General features: G+C 40.5%; 1 pseudogene; it reads right to left on the bottom strand.

The window, feature by feature from the left end:
• Positions 1-4,409: 4,409 nt before the first annotated feature.
• On the bottom strand, positions 4,410-4,667 carry LOC103069400 (signal recognition particle 9 kDa protein pseudogene; annotated as a pseudogene).
• Between the last annotated feature and the right edge of the window lie 2,037 nt (positions 4,668-6,704).

Here is a 6,704-nt window from a genome sequence, read left to right as displayed (position 1 = left end):
TTTAAAAGCTCTGCAAATTTTTCTGTGCTATTTTCCACTATAAACAAATGTGAATTTAAAAAAAAATCCTAAAATGCATACACCCAGTTGTTTTGGGGAAAAATGTTTTTTAAACTCACTTGGAATTACCTCGCATCTTAAGTTCTAATTCATTCAACAGCCTTGTTTGAATGGCAGTTGTGGGTTATGAACAAGAATATATTTATAACTGTGGCATTATGCAAGTTACTTATGAACTAAGTAAGTCAGTTATCTTGTTCTCTAAAGTTTATTCCAAAACTAAGAGCCACATTTAAGCTTACTCTGTGTAGGGCATTCTTGCAAAGTGCTTTACTCGCATTAACTCCTTTAATACTCTCAACAACTCCATGAAATAGATTATATTATCCTCCTCATTTACAAATGAGAGGACAGAGTCAAAAAAGTTTAAATGGCTTCTCCAATATAATATATTTTAAATGTGGAAGACAGGATACAAACCCAGATAGTCTGATTCCTGACATCATACTCTTAAACTCAGAAAATAACAAAAAAACTCGTTATCTAAAAATAATGATTTGGCCTCTTTGATTTCACTCATTCATTCATTCATTTAAATATTTGTTGAGTGTGTAGGGTAAATCTTTTTCTTTCTTCTCTTCTAGGTTCTTTTGCTGGCCTGTAAATTAACGTAAGACAGGTTAACAGGAACTAATTTAATTTTGTATGTATGGGAGCCTCAAAGATATGGGGCTCAAAAAGTGACCAAAGCAGGCAGCTTTTATACTTAGACAAAGAAACAATAAGTTTATGAAGAATTGGCAAAACAGAAGGGGTTGGGCTTGGGGAGCAAATTCATAAAGAATTCACAGGGTCTGTTTGTACAGCCTCTGGGCCATGAGTTCCCTGCCTCTGGTGATAAGGATGCCTTACACCCTCCTGGTACAGGGAGAGCATCTTCACATGAGAGATTTACCTCCTGCTTTCAGGGGGACGAAGGACAGTCACAGTGTCCTTCTTGCACTGGCTGTTTCTCAAGTAGCTTTAATTCAAAATAATCAATATGCCAAAGGGCATATTTGGGGGCGGCCTGCCCTGAACCCCATCAGGTATGTGCCGTGCAGACGCTGTGCGATGTGGTGAGGATACACTTGGGTAGATCAGAGCCTCCTCTTCCGTATCTTCTTGGCCCACGGCGGGTGGTGGGACAGGTGTAAGCAGAGGGTGCTGAGGAGCTGTGATGAATTCCCACCTGGCCCAGCCTTGGCAGTTCAGGAAAGGCTCCCTAGAGAAGGTGACCTGACACCCATGGCATTCGTACTGAGCTAAGATCAAATGAAGATGGAGCTGGGTCATGGCTGTGAATGGTGCATCTGAGAGAAGTCAGGATGGAAAGGTAAACAGGTGTGTACGGGGAGGACTTTGACCCAGGGAGGACCTAGGGCTCCATCCACAGAGCGAAGGCTGGGGGTCAGCGAGGCTGCGCCAGGGGGCTGGGGGAAGGTACCCAGGCTCACGCACGGCATCCTCTTCCCAAAGATGAGCCCGGCTGCTGTGTCTCCATCCACACCTCCTACTGGTGTCTTGAAACACTCTGTCTGCTGTATCTCGTGTCCCTCACGTCATACGTAGACCTGATATTTGACAACACTTTTGAGGCAATCTGAATTCAAGTGATCTCTTTTTTATCTCCCACTCTAGACCCATTCATTCATTCATCCATTCATTCATTCATTCAGCTAACAGGTAACAGTACCATTATTCCCACGTTGCACACACCAGAGATCTAGGCGTTAATCTTGTTATTTCTGTTATCCTCATTCTGTGCTGTGGTGTAGTGGTTAAGAGGTTGGACTTTCGGGTCAGTCTGACTGGATTCAAATCCTGGCTCTTCTATTAAAAAGCTGTAGTACTTTGAGAAGGTAGTGTAACCCCTCTGTGCTTTAGTTTTCTCAAGTTAACAATAGGGTTAATAATATGCCAACACAATGTATTGTAAAGTTTCAAATTGAAAGTTTCATATTAAGCCTAAGAACAGAGTTTGAACACTTGTGCGGGTGTGTGTGTGTGTGTGTGTGTGTGTGTGTGTGTGTGTGTGTGTGTACATATACACATACAGATGTATACATATGTATATATGTATATAAGATATATATGCATTTATATAAGACCAAAGCATCTACCAAATTAACATACTGTTTAAGTTCAGATGTTGTTTATGTAAAAGCCGAACAGCAATCAAGGATGCTTTGCCTCTTCAATAATAATTAGGGATAAATGCCAAGGTGAATTAAAAAAGTAGACGTCAGGAATAAAACATTTCAGCTGTCACATTAAGTGAGCTGGTCCTATAGGGTTGCTAGCCTGAGTTCGCCGCCACAGAAGGACCCCCAGCGCTCATTCTGTGACAGGACAGCGCTGGGTGCTATGCGAGGTGCTTCCCTGTGTGACTGTCACCTGACAGAGGCCACTCTTTGCTGTGGCTTTTATGTAAATGACCTTCATATTCTATTGGTGATTTGAAATAAATTCTCAAAGTTCTATCTTTCTAAAAAATACACGAGAGAAAGTAGATAATGAGAGATGGCCGGCAGCACCTTTTCTCTGTATTTTTTTCCTTTTTATATGAGGATTAGAAGGGGGGTTACTTGGCTTCACTGGAAATGCTGTGTTTACCCACTGGCCAACTCTTCAAAATCAGGAACCACGCCTCCTTCATTTTTATTTCCCCTGCAGTGCTTAGTGCTAAAATACCTCAATTTAGAAAGTTCTACATAAATATTTATTGACAAAAATTATATACTCTTCAGAAATAGAAAAACTGAGTTTCATTACATGGTTGAAACTTATTTTTTAGCTGTATTCTTTTGGTTTTCATTTCTGTTTCTTTTTTCCCTCACCCAGATCTGCAGATATTTACGGTTTATTGATTGTTGATAAGACAGTAGGTTGAGGTAACAGTGTGAAAGTAGGTAGATCCGTTAATATATATACATATATATGTATGTCGCTATTTTTCAAATTCTGTTTTTTTCTAACAAAAATATTTTAATGTAGGAATCAACATGTGAACATTGTATTTAGGTGGTAAAATTCAGGTTGCAAACATAATATAAATACCAAATAACATCATACTTTTGGTTTAATGGAGAACAGCTGTGACAGTTATGCTTAACACATTGGTTAAGTAATGAGAGAAATGGGTTGAGGTGTCATAGAGGTATGCAAAAATTTAACAGTTCAAGTAATCCTGAGCCCTTCTGAGAAAATGTAGATGGCAAGTATGTGGCAAATGTTTCTGTAATGTGGTGGCTTCAATCCATTAGTGAACATTCTGTTCATGCATTTAAAGTAACAGCAGATGTTTCTGAGCACTGAAAATTAGATTCAAAGTAAGTCTTTGCTCAACAGGTTAATGATACTATGAATCCCTTATATTTAAAAATATAGTTTATGGAATCCCCCCCCAAAAATTGGTTCTGAAGAACCTAGGGGCAGGACAGGAATAAAGACGCAGACTTAGAGAGTGGACTTGAGGACACGGGGAGGGGGAATGGTAAGCTGGGATGAAGTGAGAGAGTGGCATGGACATATATACACTACCAAACGTAAAATAGATAGCTAGTGGGAAGCAGCCGCATAGCACAGGGAGCTCAGCTGGGTGCTTTGTGACCACCTAGAGGGGTGGGATAGGAGGGCAGGAGGGAGACGCAAGAGGGGGGAGATATGGGGATATATGTATATGTATAGCTGATTCACTTTGTTATAAAGCAGAAACTAACATACCATCGTAAAGCAATTACACTCCAATAAAGATGTTAAAAAAAACAACAAAACAAAACAAAAATATATAGTTTAAATTTGTAAAGTTTAAGGTAAAGCATACTTGTTTTCAGTTATTTTTAGATATAATTGAGACTACACTACTGTATATAATCAGCTATACTGCTGTGCACAGTTAATTCCAGTTACCGTATTTTATATTATTTGGTGGTCATCAACAGCACAAAATTTATGCTCCAAAAGAAATATATCAATCCAGCAAAATGGTTACATTTAATTTTCTTTTAAAGACAGATTAACTAAATTTAAGGAAGAATTGGCTTTTCTTGATATCTCATTTTCAAAATACTGATGCAAACTTACCAGAGAGTAATTATTTATTTTGCCTAACATCAAACAATCTGCAAAAAGTTTCCAAGATAGAGGCATTCCTTGTTCCATTTCCAAAAATAAATAAAGGCTTTCTAAATGAAAGCATTTACATTCCTAGCCCTCTAAATAAACACTAAAAAACAAAGTACAAAAAATGATCTGTTGGCTTCTGAATAGCCCGCTTAGTTACATAAAATATTTTCTGTCCCAACACTTTTCTCAAATTCAAAAGATATTTACTTCCTAAGAACAAGACAGTCTTCATTTCAAACCATTCAGTCCGTTTCCATGGCAACACTGCGGGATTCCTTGGCCACCATAAGTCTCATTAGTTGACTGTGGAATTTCTCGACCTTCTTTACATCTTGAGCTTGGTCAGTTCTATACACCAAATAAACTAAATCATCTGTTACTTTAATACACAAACTCCCATCAGAATGCCTGTATTTGAGAACCACACATGCCTTCATAGGGTCTGCGAGGCAGTTTCTCTGCTGCGCGGCTGAACTCTCCCAGGTCTGGTACTGCGGCATCGTGGGCCCGTGGCAGAACAGCAGAGTCAGATTCTTTTGGAAAACATGAAACTCAGCTTATGGTTTGCAAGAAAGGTAATCATGTTTATCAAGTTAAGTTGATTTTTTTTGGCCATGCTGCCCAGCATGAGGGATCTTAGTTCCCTGACCAGGTATTGAACCCGAGCCCACAGCAGTGAAAGTACTCAGTCCTAACCACTGGACTGCCAGGGAATTCCCAAGTTAAGCTGATTTTAACTCATGTATAAGGTATTGCAAGAAAGGTTTAATTTGCGGCCAACATGGAATATTTTTTGTTCTTAGAAAATTGAGAAACGTCCATCTTACTCCTTTGAAATCTCTCAGGACCTCTCTTGTGACACCTAGATGCTCGCTGATAGTTACTTCTCTACAGTGTCTCCTCTCCATCTACTTGGAAGCTTCTGAAAACAGGAGCTGTGGCTTGTGCCTGGATGTATCCATTTCACTGAGTAAACACTCAACAGATCCCTGAGTAATTAAATTCCCCAAATGACGTTGCAGTCCCAGCCCCCGAGGTGAGGCAGACAGAAGGCACACTCGGTAGTAACTTTGTCCTTCGCGTCCTGGAGCCTTCCTTTCCATACACTATTCATGAGTTAAAATCCATTTGATTTAATCAATATCATTACTTTTGCTTACAAACACTATGCTAAGTTTCATGTTTTCAATAAGAACTTGAAATATAGCGGCATCCATAATGTCCATCCTTTTCCGCCAATGATCTCCCTAACTAGTATCCATGTCTGTCTTCTCTCCTTCCACCTTGTCTAAAACACACATCTGATCAGGCTTCACATGACCCTCGGCTCTCCATGGGTGGAGAGCGGTCTGTGTAGTGGCGAGGGGCTTCAGAAATTTTTAAAATCCTGGTTTGCATCCCAGCTGTGTCAGTTAATAGCAATGTAATATGGACATGCTGACAACTTTCTAAGCTGCAGTATCTCATCTGAAAACAGGGCTATGTGAAGTGTCTCAGCGCTGGAAGGTGGATCTAGGGACACAGCGGGGTCCCCAGCACTTAGACTACAGCCTGGGGTAGAGCAGACACCATGACATGGTCCCCAAAGTGGATGGAGAGCTTTAGTCCCCTTCATGTAGCTTCCCTGACCCGCCCTTCCGCCCCCAGGCAGAGGTCATTGCCTCCTTCTTTGTCCTCCTGGAACAAATGCTTCATCCCCTGCTTGCTTGCCAATCCGTCTTTTCTGGGAGAATGCGAGCCGCCTGCTGAAAGCGCCCCCATATCTGTGTCAGCAGAACTCCTGGCATGTGGCAGCGTCCAGCGCATCCTTGTTGGGTGGGAGCCCCTCTTGCACATTTGGTCGTGCCTGCGTCAGCCACTCCCCACGTTCCTACACTCAGTGCTTTTAGTCTTGGTTATATCTTTATACGATTATCCAGACTTCTTTGTGCTTAAATCCTCTTTGATGAGACACCACGGATTTACGGGAGAGAGCGCTAAGAAAACAAAAGTGTCACATTATTTTACTTAAAATTACCTGTTTTTATTTATATTATACATATCAATACTTGTGAACTGGAATCGATTTTCACCCAGTGCCATTAGGAAAAGCTGTGCTTCATGGCGCCTCTAATTCACAGTGTCTTAAGGCACTGAGTTTATCTCGTGGCTAAGAAGCTGGCCTTGGTAACTTGGGCTCTTTTTCAGGGCTTCCCTTTTCTAAGTTCCCTCTCTGATGTCAGCTCTATAACATGTCCCTGATTCACAAAATGTTTTACAAGCTCATAGGACATGGTGTTTCTGGTAAGCCATTCTTTGCTAAGCAATAGATGACACATAGCAAGCAGAGCAAAGCAGAGCCATTTTGAAAGTTACAATGGCCTCTTCACAAGGAACACCTTTTAACAAAATTTGGACAAAAACCGAAAACTTGAGGCACAGGTAACATGTCAACTAAATCAAATCTATATAAAATTTTTTTAAACAATACATCATAATCGTAGATGGATGGAACTTTCATTTCAATTTCCCAAACTCATTATTTCCCTCTGTCTCTT

This window comes from Lipotes vexillifer, unplaced genomic scaffold (assembly GCF_000442215.2).
Source record: "Lipotes vexillifer unplaced genomic scaffold, Lipotes_vexillifer_v1.1 scaffold69, whole genome shotgun sequence".
NCBI lineage: Eukaryota > Metazoa > Chordata > Mammalia > Artiodactyla > Lipotidae > Lipotes > Lipotes vexillifer.
This window is presented reverse-complemented; position numbering and strand designations above follow the sequence as displayed.